General features: G+C 45.3%; 1 long non-coding RNA gene across 1 annotated transcript in view; it reads left to right on the forward strand.

Moving 5' to 3' along the window:
* The window catches only part of LOC128340047 (uncharacterized), a 38,332-nt gene extending 21,632 nt beyond the window's left edge, over positions 1 to 16,700 (forward strand). Inside the window, exon 2 of the long non-coding RNA XR_008313425.1 lies at positions 16,412 to 16,700. This is a non-coding gene — a long non-coding RNA (uncharacterized LOC128340047). The remainder of the gene's footprint in view (positions 1 to 16,411) is intronic.
* The last annotated feature ends 1,402 nt before the right edge of the window (positions 16,701 to 18,102 follow it).

Genomic DNA, 18,102 nt, shown 5'->3' on the forward strand with positions numbered 1-18,102 from the left:
TTTGTCTATGTAAACTACTTTGGGAAGTTTTGTTGAAAAGCAATATTGTTGAGAACCAAGCCTGATTTGTATACTAGATATGCTCAGGAGTAAGCATATGATATTAGGCTGGCTTTACCAGTGTCACAAAGTGACCAGTTCTTTTATACGGTGACCATGTATAGTCTGGGTGCAAGGAAGAAAGGAGATCAAAGCAATCCTCAATAATTCAATGGGCTTTATTGAGTATAAAAGAATAACAACATCAATCTAACTGAGCAGAAAACAGAACAATCTATCAGTATTACTAACAATATTTCAACCATAGCCAGCAACAACATTCACCCAGTGTTCCTAACTAACATATGTGTGTGTACTAAATCTTCCTAGAGCCTAATATAATTCAGATATAGATGGAAAGCAGGCGGTAAGGAAGGTTGAGGACTGACATGGTTTGGGGAGATCAGGAATTAGTAGAAGGAAGAGGGGAAAGGAGAAGAAGGGGAAAAGTTGGAGGGATCCAAGGCTTGTGAAGCAGCATATTACCAGGGTAAGAGGCTTGAGAGAGGTGGGGCTTTCAGCTGAAGAAGAGAGGCCATAGCTGGAGGCGTGAGCTTGAGAGTGATGGTCAAGCAGGCAGTTTGCTCAGAGCGAGGCTGAGAGTGAGAGCACCATGGCTGGGGAAGTCTTGACTTCTCACTGTGCAGCAGAAGTCACAGACAGTTTCTGTCCATGGACAGAGTTCCTACTTGTTGCCCCATGGCTTAGCAGCAAACTCTGGGATGTCTCTTGAGCAAGTATGCTTTCTAGGCAAGATTGCTGACTCTGTCCAACAAGCCTCATTCTTTATAGTTGTATCGTCCTTTGATCTCCATAGAGTCTATTCAAAATATCCTCACCCTTCTTGGGTCCCCAAAAAGGTGACAATTTGCTGTTACCTTCTGGATCTTGTCTTTTAATTATTCAGGATATTAGTTAGGTCCAGGGGGATCTGAATCCCATCTTCTATAAGCTGCTACTTAGGGGAAAGACATTCTAATCTGCCCAAAGCAAATCTGTGTCTCTGAGCTGCAAATGGGCATCTTCTCTTGTCCCCAGATTTCTGGTACTTGGTCCCAGAAGGTGTTAAAAGGTGTTACTAAAGTAAGAATTAAAATCTATAGGTGTTTTCTTTGTGTGCATTTACCTAGAGTGGAATTTCTATAGACAGCAATTGAGTATCCCCTTTCGGCATAGCAGGGCAATCATTTACAAGGATTAACATAGACCTTGCAGGAGGAAGTGAGAGCTCAGCTTCTCACTTCTTCCAGGCATTATCTGATAGTGGGTTAGATTTTAGCATTTTGATCGCTCAGGCCTGGCCTTTGTGTTTCTTTGAGTACCCATTTCACAATACAATGCTGGATTGCCTCTTCTTTCACAGAGCAGTTAGCAGAGGCAGTCATGAGATCTGGGTGTCAGTTCACCTTTTGTTCAGGCATTAATTCATTCCTTAATAAAATGGAATCATACACAAACCTGAATTCCATATACTTCTGGATTGGTACCTCTGGGTCTAATGCTGGGGTGTGTGTGTGGGGGGGGGTCCCCAACAGTATATAAATATTTGACATATTCATATTTACATAGACACACACAGATACACACACAATCTGTGTTAAACAGCCCTGATTTGGATCAGAGGTTGCCTTGACCTTTGGAGTGGCCCCTGATTGGATTTGTGACTGTGGACTGGCAGAGTGGTTTGATTTTAAACTGCTTTGTCCCTCTTTGACTGCCTTGTCGGTCCTTTGCTAATTCTGCATTTCCCCCCTCCTGACCATTTTACTTACAAGGAGAAGACAAGCATAGATGCAGGAGTGAGATTTATGTTTGAAAAGTGCTGCTGGAAGAGGACATTTCCTCTTCCAGAAATCTTGGGGAAGTCACAAGGTTATTTGGGAATTGTAGTCTTTTTAAAGGCTGTGGTTAACAAAGCAAAAATAGTAGAATAATCTTTACTTTGCTACACACGACATGCCTACATACTAATATTTATAACTGTGGGTTTCTTTATAGGAATATGCACATAGTAGTCTCTTTGTTCAAGAATCTTGGAAATATCTTTCCTGTAGATTAATAATATGAAGACAGTAGAATCATCATTAGCCTCCCTAAGAATTGACTAAATTACTATGTAGTAATGATATGTTCATGAACATTCTAGCATCTGAGGGAGAGAATCTAGGCTCCAAGTTCCTTCCCTGGCATCTCCAAGATAGGGCTGAGAGAGATTCCTGCCTGCAACCTTGGAGAAGCCGCTGCCTTTCTGTGTAGACAATACTGAGCGAGATGGACCTATGGTCTCTCAGTATATGGCAGCTTCCTATGTTCCTATGTTCATATGAAATTGACAAATTTTCAGATCCATCTAAATTTCTGAAGAATTCCAGTGAGTTGGATCCAAGGTAATTTAGTCATGATTAAACACCACTGACATCAATGAGACAAGTTAATAAGGACTAACTTAGGCTGATTTCAGTGAAACACAAGCCCTATTCTGACATTAGGGCCTTGCACATGACAATATGGGGGTGGTTTGGGGCCATGCAGAGTCCATTGGGCATGCGCGGAGGCCTCCAAAATGGCCACCACCATGGGGTGAGGCCTGGAATGGGTCAAAGACCCCCCCAACCCGGGTAATTTGACATATAATGGAGGCTGGTGGAGGGAGAGGGAACCTGCAGAAACCACCTGTGGCCACGAAGAAGCCCCCTGGAGGGGGTAAGCAAAAGGATTTTTTAAAAAATCACAAACCCCCCAGACCAAACTGAATGGGTGTGTGTGTGTGTGTGTGGCAAAACCGAACATGCCTGGTTCAGTACGAGTCCAGTCTGGACTTGAACTGAACCGGGCAACCCAGTTTTGTGCACACCCCTAGTACAGAATGAGATTCAGAAGCTGGGATACCGACATTTGAGCAAGCTGAGCTTGAGGAATTTGGGTGGGTTCGAACGAGCATTAATAGCTGGGTTTGCCTAACTTAATGTTGATGACTATATGCATAGCCCTATTATGTTGTACCTGTTTTTCAGGTACATGTTCTTGTGTGGAAGGCAGTATTTGTGTTCATTTTACAAGTGGGCCTGAGTACAGGTCCCTCAAATGCCTTCAGCCATTGTGGTTGGGGATGATGAGAGCTGTAGTTCAACAACATCTTGGAAACCCAGGGTTGAGAACTCCTGTCTTACTCATCTTTGGCTAGAAGAGTGGAGATGGGTTCCCTATTTTCTGGGAACATACTCATTTATGAACTATCCTAGACTGTTAAGGAATGTCAGCTTTTTTGTCATATCCCAAATTCTGATCAGGCACCAGTCTATGGAAAACCCATAGTGAAGGACAGCTTCAACAACCAAACTTCAAGCTGGTAACAATTCAAGCTTGGAGGGAATGTTTATTCAGGGGATGTTCTAATCATCACTAAGTGAGTATGGAAAAGAATAGATCAAACTGTCTTGGCTAAATTATAAAATGTGTATAGCTTGATAAGGAATAAATGCATCAGGAATAAGGTTACAGTTTGTTTCTACAAGCTGGGTTCTGTTTAGCTTTTCTCGTGGGCATTTTTTTTTACACCTGCTTGATCCCTCTTGTTGTCTGAGGCTAATAGTTGATCCATGACAGCATCCTGTCTCAAAATATAGCTCATCCAAATGTCAGCTATTTCAAAAGTCAAGTTGCCGATAGTTTCGTCCACCTTCTGCTGCCCACTTTCAGTTCAGTTCAGTTTCAGTATTAGGACACTCAGACATCCTTAGCATGAGCACGACTGACTTGATTGCATTGTGATAGCAAGAGTACCCACTGCATTCGCAGGTAATGGGAAACCGCATGTAATGGGAAACCAGTGTTAAACAGGGCAGAGGCTGGATTTCTAGTACATCCAAGTGCATGGAACCTCTGTTCCTTTCAAAAAGCAATCAAAGGTTTCCCTCCCCAAACTCCAATTTGAGCGCTTGGGTTGTTGTGAGTTTCTCTGCTCCTACCTAAGTTTTGCATTCAGCGGTGTTACGTCCAAACACTGAACTGGAGGCAGACTTCTCTTAGGCTGAGGGAAGGAAGCTCCTCTCTCTCTCTGTTCTGATTGATGTGGCTATCCTTCATGCAAAAGGTGAAGCCCAGCAGCCACTTCCCCCTCCTCTCTGCAGTCTCCCAGACTGCAGTTCGGTTCCTGGCATTACATCCGAACATGGACAGGTTAGCGTATGGGGGAGGGGAGGACGGAACCATTGGACCGTTGATTCTGTGTTACATGTGAAATGCAACCATTGATCCCATAAAAGACATGGGTGCAGACAGAGGAGAAGCTTGAGGAGCAACTACTCACTTAATCATTTCCTCTCCTCTTTCTGTCTAGTATTGACTTTCACGGAATGGTGCTTTTAGTGCCTCTTGTGAAGATGTGTTTATGTTAGAAAGCACAATACTGGCTGACATCCAGATTATTTCTATACCTCTCGGGGACATCGTTTCAAAAAGTGCAGGCAGTAGTGGAATGGGGTGGGGGGGCTGTTGTTTCTTTAAAAAAACTTTTATGATGGAAAACTCTGAAGCATCAGTGCAGGGTTAATCTGGATGGTGCCCATTGATCCCATAAAAGACACGGATGCAGACAGAGGAGAAGCTTGAGGAGCAACTACTCACTTAAATCTTTTGCACGCAGAGGAAAGAAACATAGGTGATGTATAAAAAAATATTTTTGTGGAATTGTTTAGTAAAGCAAGGGAGAACTCCTTAAGTATTGCGGGCTGGATATGCACCCTGAAAATACATAGAAAAATACACTTATGGATTAATGCATTTGTGGTTATATACTATCTAAGTCACCTGAAATGGTGCAGCGGAGAAATGTTTGACTAACAAGCAGAAGGTTGCCAGTTTGAATCCCCTCTGGAACTTTATCGGGCAGCAGCAATATAGGAAAATGCTGAAAGGCATCATCTCATACTGCATAGGAGGTGGAAATGGTAAACCCCTCCTATATTCTACCAAAGAAAACCACAGGGCTCTGTGGGTGCCAGGAGTCGAAATCGACTTGACAGCACACCTTAACTTACAAGTGACCAAAAGCTGTAGAATTATCCCATACCCACATTATGCAAATAAAACACAACGCTCAAGGGATCCACTTTAGATATAAAATTCTAATCTACTCTGCATTTCCCTCTGCCTTCGAAAATAAGTGTAGAAGATAAACCAGGTGTCAAACTTGAAACATACATTTTTGAGCTAAAGATGCTCACTAATGTTCGTTCCCATATTTTAGTCTCTGAGGCAGATATTGCATTACAATATACTTTGCATTTTCCTCCCTGGGTTCATACATGAAATGTACAATTTGTGTTCTCAATGCACTTACTAACCTTCAAAACAATATTTCAAACTTGAGTGAGATATCATGTTACAAATTGACAAATGGTCACGCAGGGCATGCTGGACCTTCTGGGGGCCGATTGGCCCCCGCTTCCCCACTGTTATGGAGCTGGCAGTCGTGTGGGCTGCTGGTTCATCTGCCCAGAGCAGACTGTCTGCTTCTGTGTGGGGAGAGCAGGCTAAGCCCACACTCTCCGCTCACCCTTAGAAACCAGGTCTCACTGATTGTGAGACCCGGCTCAGAGTAGAATTAGTGTAGAAAGATGTATTATCACTGTGCCCTCAATCCATTGTAGAATCAGATTCATAACTGTCCTTATGTAAGGAGCCTGTGAGATACTTCAAGTACAGAAAGGCAGTTTTGGGCACCAGCTCATTCAAGTACAAGTGCAAGTTTATTCATGATGTATATTCATAGGCCATTATACTAAATAATTATCAATACAATCTTTCAGCACAGTGGCTGACATGCTGCACATCAGTAGGTCAGCATTAGAAGGGCTGTGTTCCCCTCAGTGATAGCACATTGCACAGCTGAGCAGATCGTGGAGGGGGAGGGGGAGCAACATGCATGGGAAGGGCTTTTGAAGGGAGAGCAGAGACTCTAAAATTGCTCTCCCCTCCTCCTTTGCAGCCACTCAGCTGTGAAACATGTCATCACTACAGGGATGCTGGAAGCTCCATGTGGACCCGCAGCCCTTCTTTCATTGACCTACTGATTCACATCATGTCAGCCAGTATCACCTACAGATCAATACAAGGACACACACTCAACTCAAATATGAGAATTCCCCTTATAATCAGCTGCTATTGTCTTGAGAAAATTAGCCCATATCTTTAAGCCAAAGCAAACAATGCTACACATTCATCCCATTTGCATGACCATGCATATCCAGGTCAGAGGCTGTACCCAGGTATGCCCGGTCATGTGAATGGGGTGACTGAGTGTGTGTATCGCAGAGGCTATATCCTGACCTGGGACCATGTACATGCATGGTCATGTGAATGGAGTGATTGAGTAATACAAGCATCTCAATTTGATTGCAGCAAAAGCCACCTTTTCTTCATTGGACTTACCACCTTATTAAGGTATTTATCTCTCAGCTCTACATATAACAAGCAAGTAGTGGGGCAGATTGCTCATCTGGCACAGACCACACATACAAAATATCTGAGTAAGGGGGGTTGATGGCACCAGCAGCCATCTATCTCCACTGTTGACACAGTCTGAAATATTGAGGGCAAAAATGTCTGGCACAGCTTATCAAATGCCACACAAACCAATGCATTCTCTCTAAGGTCCACTGTTAAGGAATTCTTGGGCTTGAACTGGAAACTCAGATTCAAGTGAAACATAACGCAACAAGCTACCATAGCATAAGCCCTGCTCAGAAATAACTGTGTCACATACAGAGACCATCATATGAAGGAAGCGGTATCAGAGCCACTAGCCATGTCCTCCAAATAACAAAATGGCCATGTCCCCAGGAAGCTACATGCTCACCATTTGTATGGAAGGGGTTGAGCTGTACCTGTGAAGGGCTTATCCATAGGAACTAAAATGCAGGATTGGCCAAGATTCCAGATCACATAGATAAGCCATCAACAGAAACAACTCAGTCTCTTTCATACTAACACCGAATGCATGGCTATCCAGCAGTGTAGCCAGTGGGCAAGTCAGTGTTGAACACATAGCTAACAGGTACAGTCTTGCTCCTCTCCTCAAATATTCATCAACTGTCCCTCATTTCCAATGATGGTTACTGAGAGAAATGTCCATTCTCAGTGAAATGCTCCACAGGCAAAAGGTTTTTTTTCCATATCATGTTTCTCCTCCATCTTTTGGATTTGTTCCCAACTGAGAAATCTGTATCACTAGTTAAGTTTTGTTTCACAAACCAGACCTGAATATAGATTGCACTGGCTCTAGGATATTTTCTGTAGCAGGGGTCAGTTCTTATCTTTCATTTACTGTCATTGACATAAGAGTATCGCAAAAGTCTGTGCCTCTATGCACTTTTATTGCTGTAACTGAAATCCTCAAATCAATATTAGTAGAGGCTAAGGCCAAGCTTGTAATTTTCTCCTTTTAATTATTTTGAAGTGTGTCAGAATATTGTGTTTGTGGTAGAGAACTAAGGGAATGGAACTTTAATACCATCCAGAAACAGGAAATTAGAAAAGGAAATGGTCATTGGCAGAAGTATACTAGTTACTTGGGATAAAAGAAAATCAAAGGTCTGCCCAATACACTTGACCAATAAGCAGAATGAAAGCAACTTTGTTGTTTTCAAAGAACAGCATCTGTGTCACAGAGCACACCAGACAAGGTAAGAAAGGCAGAGTTCATGTCCAAAGGTTAGATCAAAGATTTTCAAACTATAATAATACTCATCGTCATTTATATAACACTTTCAAACAAAAAAAGCATGTTCAAAGAAGTTTATATAGGAAGAGGGGTTCTTTGTCCCTAGAAAAAGCTCACGAACCAAAAAGAAATACAAGGGAGACGCCAGCAATAGCCACAGAAGGAACGCTTCAGTCCACAGAAGGACTGAATAGAGACAGTTGCTAGGTCCTTGTTAAATATAAGGCAGCCACCACTTTAAAAGGTGCATCTTTGCTCTAGTTAGCAGGGTGCGGGTGGTTATCGGAGGGTGTCTGCATCTTTATTCTGATGCAGCAGATTTTAGTCCAGACAGGTCCAAACCTGAGTTCTGTTTTTCAGCATTTCATGTTTTGAATTAAAGTCACTGGTGGACACTAGCCTTGAAGTGACCACCAGCTCGCTGATCAGAAAGGCCCCAAAGAACACTGTTGTAAACCTGTCAGGCTAATCTAGAGCTGTATATCAGCAGATGAAGCATGAAGTAGGCAAAGGATCAAAAGGAGAATGTCAGAGCCAAGCAGTAAGTAATTTCCAAACCAAAGCCAGTCCAAATGGTCCAGAGTCAAAGTACACTAAAAAAAACCAAGCAGGAACACAGCTGGATAGCTCACCAAAGCATGACGTTGCTATCAGCAATGTGGCTGAGGTGAAGCCATCTTAAATAGGCTGAAGCCATGTGTTTTCAATCATGGGTCCCTGACTCAGCAGCTCTTCTTGTTAGGTGAGCCATTCTGCGCGTGCATCTCCTAATCTCCTCCTGTCTCTTCGACTGATGCCTCCTTACAGCTGAGATCAGCTGCACCTCCTCCACAGGAGCTGTCGTACTAGGCTCTGTTATTTTTTCAACGTCCCGTGATTCGGTCCCACTTGCCTCTGTAACTTTATGCCTTTGAGGTTGCTGTACTCCCTCCGCTGTCACACTGCCTGTCTCCTCCTCATCCTCGGAGTCCAATAGCATGCCCATGACAAACACTACTAGTACAGAAGCTCTGAACAGCATAACCTCAAAGTTGGAGAAACAAATGGAATTTAAAAGCACAACCAACTTACCTGAGAGGAAAACAGAACCCTGGAATTGGGGTGGGGGGAAGGGCTCATCCACGCCCAACCCTCTAGTATTCTGTGAGCTCTAAAATTAGAAATGCAGTTGCCATGTCCCTCTAGCTTAGCATGGAAGGCCAACACCACCAGCCTGCCTCCAATGTACCCAGGTGCCAAGTAGGGATGTGCACGAACAGGTTTGGAGGCCCTTTTATGGGCCTCCGAACCAGTTCAAACCCCTGCCGGCTTGAAGGTTCAACAGGGGTGGCTTTAAGGGTGGGGGTGTGTGTACTCCCGGCCCCCCGCCACGTTTCCCCCATTAGCTCATGAGTCCTTAAGAGCCCATCAGGGCAGCAGTGTACCTCCCTGCTGCCCCATGCTGCCATTTTCCAGATATACCCGGAAGTAGGAATGGCAACTGTGCACGTCGCTCGCACACATGCACACATCACATTCATGTGCGTGCACATGGAGTGCATGCGCATAATGTATGCTGTTGCCCTAACGGGCTCTTAAGGACTCATGCGCCTGTGGGGGAAACATGATGGGGGAATAAGTGCAGCCACCTCCTCCCTTAAAGCCACCCCCCCGTCAAACCAGCCCCCGCCGGTTCCATGCACATCCCTAGTGCCAAGCCCCAGTCATCTAATTTAACCCAAAAATGTAATAAATGTGCTCAACCCAGAAGGGGCAGATGTCATGCAGACCCCATGACAGCCTAAACTGCCTAAATGCATTTAAGACAGCTGTGTACTGGGCTCTGGTGTTAGGGGTCAGCAAGAAATGAATGGCCTGCTCTACTTCAAGCCTTCAAGGTTCCAAAGACTGGCAGGAAAGACCATGGTCAGCTCCCTGGCCACCAGGGCAAGCAGCAAGCATGACTTGTCCTCATAGCTAAGCAGGGTCTGCCCTGGTTGCATATGAATGGGAGACTTGATGTGTGAGCACTGCAAGATATTCCCCTCAGGGGATGAAGCCACTCTAGGAAGAGCAGAAGGTTTCAAGTTCCCTCCCTGCCTTCTCCAAAATAGGGCTCAGAGAGATTCCTGCCTGCAACCTTGTAGAAGCCGGTGCCATTCTGTGAAGACAATACTGAGCTAGATAGACCAATGGTCTGACTCAGTATATGGCAGTTTCCTATGTGCCTATGTTTCCTATGTTCCACCTGAAACCACTCCTCCTGCATCCAAGTCAGCATATCCACAAAGCTGTTATCTAATCTGGGGAAATGCCTTGCAGCAAACAAAATATTATGCCACAAGCACTGCAATGTAAAACTCCATGCAAGGCCCATCACCCTGGGGCTCCTGCAAGTCACAGAGTTGATCACCTGCTGTGATCATCTTGTCACACCAAAACTACACCATGTTGTCACACCAAAACATGTCACACAGTGGCCATGTTGTCACACCAAAACTGCACTGAGAGATTGGCCAGACTAGATGTGCCTATCCAGATAGGCATATCCTTTTAGGGAGCACGGTACCGGTTCAAAAGTCTGGTGTTCAAGCTAGTTTGGAGGTGATGGTGGGGGGGGGGTTCCTTTAGACTGCCCTTACCTACCCCACCGCTTTTTCTCTACCAGCACTCTCCTCAAAACTGCTAGCACAGGACTTCAGCGTACCTCCTTGCAGCCCTCGTCAGCGTCATTCCAGAAATGGCTGATACACACGCCTCCCAGGTGTTCACGAATGAGTTTGTGCACATCCCTAGATGGAACATCCCATAGGTAGTGCTCTATCCATATAAAATGAGCCATCAAAAGAAAACCCCAGGAGGTCAAAGTCAGCAGGATGCACGGGCAAAAGCCGGAAAGCAGTCACATTCCCTGTACACAGACCATCTCAACCACCAAATCAAACGGCATATAGTGAATGGAACAGAGATGGCAAGGTATGGCATCATTCACTGATCATGGATCCGCCCTCAGGGAATGAAAGATGATGAATAAGCCAATACTCTCCCTTAGCTTTCTTTGGGACCACACCCAGTGGGGACACCCACAGACTTTGGACTGGTGGCTCAGGGAAGGGACCAAGCACTCTGCCCTCCCTTACTTCCTTGTCAATTTTCTCCCACATAACATCCTCCAACCCTCATACTGACTTTAAGTTATCCACTCGAAGGCACCCTGGGACCCTGGTAAGGGATACGAAAACCAAATTGAAATCTGTCCCACAAATACCACAACTGGATCAAGCTGTAAGAGTTTGGACAGAGGGAGTAACTGAATTGGACTAAGTCCCTTTACCAAAAGAAGGGTTGGCACATGCACACCCACACATTTTGGTGCCCTGATGCTCACTGAAGCCAGTGTGGGCTCCTTGGCCTCGATTCAGGTGCTGAAGGGGTGCAGACTCCACAGATTGAGCATATCGAAAATGTCATTGATGTTGGAAGCATGCCCCAGAGGATCCAAATTCGCAACACAGGGGGTGAAATGTCACCCCCTGCCCAGAGACCTGTCCTTTAATTGGCTACCTGATTACTCTCACGTGCCCACTATCTGAGTAATCCCCATGGACTGGGAGGATGGGAGTCCTTGTCTGCAACCAAAACTGAGGTTGGTTGCCAACAATCCAGTCCCAGAAGGGTTTAGCATCCTGAACACCTCATCATAGCTGTCCCATGCGGGACCATTGAATTCAGACAAAGCGTGGTAAATAATGTCTGGGTATTCAACCATAGACGCTGCCCACCCAGGCTGCTTTTGTAATACTACTCCCATGTACACCAGGTAGCTGACCAGCCACTTGGACCAGATGCAATCTACTGCTTCACCTTTTCACTCTCCCTGCTGTCAGGCTTGTCCATTGCTTTGGACTCAGTTTCTCAGAAGAGCAAGGAAAATATATCCACATACTCATTTCTCCAAATCTTCTTCATGGACATGAGCAAATGATCCCCAAGAGGCATAGAAACCTCACCATGGGGATAATATACCATCCTCCCCCCAGGCTGTTATACTGCCTAGTCCATATTCCCCATGCCCATATTAGAACATGCCACTGGTCATCCACTGCCTTTCCCAGGAGGGTCACTTGCTGCTGCGCTGAAGGCACTGGCTTCCTACTAGCCTCCTCTATTGAGGCCCCAGGCATAGGAGGGCAACCTGGCCAAATGGGCATCAGGTACCCGGGACATGTAAGCCAAACTGGCAGTCCCCCCCCACTCCACCCACAAATGTTAGGGGGGCAAGATGGTGGCAGAGTTTGGCCCATCCCTTAAGGTCAGGCACAACTTCAATCCTGTCCCAACTGTGAAAGCACTAGGGATGTGTACAAACAGGTTCGGTGGCAGGGGGGATGCCTTTAAAAAACAGGTAAGGCACTCCTTCCCTGTTTACCCCCTCCCCACTGCTTCCCCCCACTCTGGCACTCAATTTTGAAAGAGATGTGTGTGGTCTCAGTGTCCCTACCTATAGCCCCAATCAGCATCAACATGCATATCGCCGGTGGTGAGCAGGTAAGGAGCACCTTACCTGCTTACTTAAAGGCATCCCTCTGTGTGGCCCGGAGAGTACACGGACTGTTCATGCACATCCCTAGCAAGCATGGCATCAGGAAGTGGCATTTACAGGAGAGTCAAAAAGAGCTTGTCTCATGTTGAGATCCAAAGAGTCAAGAATCAATCTTTGTATGAAAAATAGAAGCATGACCAAGCTTTGAAAATCTTTACATTGCTGACAGTTTGGAATTAATGGAGTCCAGTTGTGAGGAATGCTCAGAATTAGAATGAAAGTACTATGTTTTATATGTACCAGTAAAATGTCTATATATTTCAGGGACCTACAGGAAGATTGCTATGCATGCTTTATGAACACACATTATGCTCCCTCTGGATTTTCTCTCAATGGAAACCAGGTGACCTATTTTCAGAGATAGAAAGAAGGCTTTTCCTGAGTTCCTTGACTACTGAATTCAGGCACTTATACAGGTTACTGATTTAGTAACAAGGTTATACACAGCTCCCCAGAGGTTAAACAACAAGCCTCCACATAATTTCTCCTAGTCTAAGAAAAGAGATAGATGGGACAGGCTGAAGTTTGAGCTGTACTTAAGTGGACGGTGCACAATTGATTGTCTGAATATAAGACACACCCACATAAAGATGCTGGTACATATCACTGGCATCTATCACTCTGCATGATCTGGACATGGTGTGAGTGCTTGGTGTGAGGACATGGTGGGAGTGCATTGACAGCCCTGCATGTGCTTGAACAGGAATACAAATAGGTGTTGCTGGCTATATTAACAATCCCAGAAAACTATCTATTGGTCAGGGCAGCTTACAATAAAGACACAATAAAACATCAATAAATACTACAGGTTGAGTATCCCTAATCTGGACATCCAGAATTGGGAATGCTCCAAAATCCAGAAATCACCATGGCGTGTGCCTGCAGCACCGACTCAACATTATTATCACATGAATTCTGAATTTAATCTTCACCTAAAATACCATGTTTTAGTCTAACGTGACCAGCAACGTTATTGCGTTGAAAATTTTCTCGCAATTAGTTTTCATTACATTTGCATCTACCTGTAGTTATCGTAAATTCAATTTTTATACTTTAAATAAAACCTAAAAAAAAAAAAAATACAGTGTACAGTAACCTTTCGTGTTTAGACTTGGATCCCATGCCCAAGATATCTCATTACAGTATGCACATATTCAAAAATTATGAAAAGTCCAAAATCTGGAACACTTCTGGTCCCAAGCAGTTCGGATAAGAGATATTCAACCTGTAATTAAAAAGTTTTAAAATACACCAGGGCCAAGATTAAAAAAAAAAGACAACACTGATTAAAGCCAGAATCCCAATTATAGCAACTACAGAGGCTAGTGCAGCAGGCATAGGTAATTGTGAGAAGGGACAGGCAAGCAATTTTGTCCCACTTACCAGGAAGAGAATTATGTTTTATCTTCAGTGGCCACAAGACTTACTTCCTGCTGGAGCTGAGTCCCAGGCTGAGTTTCCTGAGAATCCTAACCACTCTCAAGATAATATTGAAATGCAATATTGTATAGTTGCAAGAAATGCAAGCAGAAGCGTCAGTCACAAGAGTAATCCTCAAAACAAAAAATTAAATATATTCTCCTTCCCTTTATCCTTTTTCATGCATGCAGTCTATAAAGTTAAACCAGCTGCTAACATTCAAGCACTAGAATTCCATTTACACATAGGCTGTATTGATACAACCTCTTGGATTCTGTGTTTAGCCAAGTTTGCAAATTAAGTTTATCATTTAGCACATTTGAACAGTTTTCAAAGATAATTGTTACATTATCCGCTTCAGAGACAAAAATCTGTGCATCACAGTTAAATTTAAGGTTGCCTGGGCTTTCTCAGTGCAATGGACATCGGTTTCTTTTGCAATGGACCAGATGGCAGAATGTCAGACTAGACTTCAACACCTATGAGGGCATATTTTGAGTTCCACCAATAGTTTTTTCTGTTGACCTACAGATAGAAAATCAGGAAATTGTTGAGTGCTGAACTAGTCTTGGTCAGGTTTCCTCCATCAAAGATCATGTGGTTCATGAAAAGATGTCACACTGCTACTGATACCCAGTGATAATGAGGCTACATTTGGAATTGCAAGAGTTTAGAATATGAACACCTCCCATGCTGAAATCTACATCCCCTAATGAGCAGAGCACTAACCCTTGTGGTAGCAAGCATGACTTGTCCCCTTAGCTAAGCAGGGTCCCCCCGGTTGCATTTGAATAGGAGACCACATGTGAGCACTGTAAGATATTTCCCCTAGGAGATGGAACTGCTCTGGGAAGAGCAAATAGGTTCCAAGTTCCCTCCCTGGCATATCCAGGATAGAGCTGAGAGAGATTCCCACCTGCAACCTTGGAGAAGCCACTGCCAGTCTGTGTAGACAATACTGAGCTAGATGGATCAATGGTCTGACTCAGTATATGAGAGCTTCCTGTGTTCCTGTGTTCCTGTTCCTTCTAGAAATGGAATGGACTTAAAGTGGTGTTCACCCCTTGTATGCAAGTTATTTCCAATAAAACTAATTTGAACTGAGAAGTATGGAAAACTACAAATGCAATGAAGCCTGGAAGGAAATGAACACCCTGAGCATGCTCTGGAGTTCATGGCCCCATGAGGAGGAGGCCTGTATAGCCTATCCTGGTTCAAGTCATCTCACTTCATTACTCACTCCTGCACTCATTCCCAAGGTTAAAGTTGCCAGAAGGAGATGGGCTGATAGGGAAGGGTGGAAGCAATTTCATTCAAATCTGTTTTTCCCCAATGCCTCTCAGAAAACTGGGCTAGGACAGGGGAGACCCGGGTTCAAATCCCCATTCAGCCATGCTACTTGCTGAGTGACTCTGGGCCAGTCACTTCTCTCTCAGTCTAACCTACTTCACAGGGCTGTTGTGAGGAGAAACCTAACTATGTACATCATTCTGGCCTTCTTGGAGGAAAAGCGGAATATAAATCTTTTTAAAAAGTAGATAAATAATAAAATAAAATAAAATGCTGAGGAAGACCTGACCTTCTCCAAAGTATTCTCTGAGAGAATGGCTGCCTTTGCCAAACCAGAAGTGACTGAGCCAGAGGTTCGATTTCATGGTTATCTGAATGTGTGAAACCATGGTTTTGGCACCAAACTGACCGAAGGTTTCCGTCCCCAAACTGTAATCCAAACCTTCATTTTGTAGTGAGTTTCACTGCTGGAACCTCAGGTTTGAAGTTGGCATCGTGTCATACAAATCCTGCTGTCGTAACCTGGATTCTGTGCTGTGGCTGCTTCCAAAACCATGGAGAGGGTGGTTCAGACCAGCCTAGAAACTCGTCAAATCAATGCCTGTCCCACTTATTGATGGCCACCTCTCCAACAGTTGCCTTGCCCTGTGTAGTCCAGGAGCCCCTCCTGCTGTTGCAACCACATTGCCGCATTCCAAGCGTCAATGCATGTATAGGTGGAGAACCACATTGGGGGAAGACCACTTTCCACTGTGTCTTATGGCACCCTTTTGTCAACCTGCACAAAAGGATGGGGTGACAAGACGGGCACAGCGGGAGAGGTCTGCCATCAAAGGCTGCAGAAGTGTTTTCACAAACACATGGAGTTTGTGACAAAGATTGGGTTAAAAGTCAGCCCCTGGAATTCTGGAGTGGTTCTTTTCTACTTTTTACAGGGGGGGGGGCAACCCCTTACCTGGGAGAGCAAGCATGCAATATCAGCCATACCTCATAAGAACAACGGTTGAAATAAACCATCCTGGGTTACACCTAGCTATTGGTTTCATAAACCAGGCAATAAAGCCAAGTGTCAAGATAAAACCTTATAAATCCTCCCAAGGACCACTCTCTCATGAGAGTGACAGGCCATAGAGGAACACATGCAGGCCAGAGGGCTGTTGCCACCCAGCCCAGCTGCCAGATCTCTGAAACCCTGGAGACGGGTACCCCAGCAACAGCTTTCACCTTTATGGTCCTGGTGAGAGGCGGGAAGCAGAAGTCAAAGTGCTTCTTCTGGCAGTCTGGTTATGTAAACTAGGCTTCGGACTTCTGCCTGCCTGCCTGCTTCCTTTTGACCCCTGCCTGACTGTATCTTTCAGACCCTGACCTGGCTACCAACTTCAGACCCCATCAGCTTGCGTCCTTCGGACCCACACCTGCCTGCCCTTTTTTGGACCACTGCCTGCCAGCCACGTCTGGATTCCAGCCTGCCTTCACCTTTGGATCCTCGCCTGCCTCTGCTGCTGCCTTCGGGCCCCCGCCTGCCTCTGCTGCCAGCTTAGGATCCCAGCCTCCTTCTGCTGCTGCCTGACCCCTGCCTGCCTCTGTTGTTGTTGTTATTATTATTATTATTACAATATTTATTTATTTATTTATTTATTTAACTTATATACCACCCAAACTTTCATCTCTGTTGATACTTTTGGACCCCCACCTACCTCTGCTGCCACCCGGCACATGCCTGACTCTGCTGCTGCTTTTGGACCCCTTCCTGCTTCCTCCACTGCCTGACCCCCGCCTCCCTCTGCCACCACCACATTTGGACAACTGCCTGTCTTCAAGCTCTGCCTGACCCCCACTTGCCTCCACTGCCAGAGCCTCACCTGCCTCTGCCACCACCGCCTTTGGACCCTCACTACGCACCTTGCCACCACCTGACCCACTCACTTTGCTGCCACCACCTGGCTCACCCACCTTGCCGCCTGACCGCCCCCCCCCCACCTGTCTTGCTGCTGCTTCCCCGCCTGTCTTGCCTCCACCATCTACACCTACCTTTGGATTACTTCTTTATTTGGATTTATTGGATTATCCACCTGCCTTTTAAAAAAAATTCCTCCCGAACTTCCCGACCCAACCATGTGAACTGACCGACTGTCCCATCATTGTCATATTTGTGAGACACACACACGCACACACACACCAATTTTAAATTTATTTTTATGTCTTGGCTGGTTCAGTTTTGTAGTTTGGAGCTTTTAGGGACACGGGGAGTGATTGTGCCAACATGCTGAGGGTGTCACACCAACTGCAGTTTTTGTCCATATGCTGTATGGCACACACTCTGCACCTGGTTGTGATGGATGAACTTGGCATCAAGGAGGTAAGGGCAAGGGAGTGTTGGGGATCCCACACCTCAGAGGCTGCTGCTACCATGGCTGCTTTTGTAGACAAGTGCTGTAAGATCACTGCCTATTTCCACCGCAGCAAGAAGGTTAGGTGAATGCTCTGAGAGAAGCAGTGTGTGCTCAGCCTATCTTATTGCATCATTCCCAGGGATGTTGAGATGCAGTGGGACTCAGTTTTTCTCATGCTCCAGCACTTACAGGAAGAAGAAGTGGCCATCCAACAAGAGGTGAGGAACTGTTGCTTGGGAGTATGCGACCTGTCCACAGCAGACTGGAAGCTCATTTCTGAGCTGGTCTTGGCAGTCGAGAATTCCTCCTTGCAACTAGCAGCTTGTGTGCTGAGACAGCAGATCTGAGCCAGGCTTTGCCTGCCATTCATCTCCTAGAGAAGATGATAGGTGAACTCCAGACCTCTCTGACCTCTGGGGAGGCATTTACCCTGGCAGGTCAATTAAGGACTGGAGTTGTGGAGAGGCACAGCACCAGGTTAGGCTAATCAGCAGAGCATGTTTTGACATGCCAGTGTGACCTAACTATGATGGGCAATGCCATCAATACTGCTGTGATGCCCAAGTCACTCACTCTGCTGATTGACCCAACCTGGTGCTGAGCCACTCCACAACTCCAGTCCTCACCTGCTGAGAGTAGGCAACTGATACTGAAAA

Source organism: Hemicordylus capensis, chromosome 1 (assembly GCF_027244095.1).
Source record: "Hemicordylus capensis ecotype Gifberg chromosome 1, rHemCap1.1.pri, whole genome shotgun sequence".
NCBI classification, from domain to species: domain Eukaryota; kingdom Metazoa; phylum Chordata; class Lepidosauria; order Squamata; family Cordylidae; genus Hemicordylus; species Hemicordylus capensis.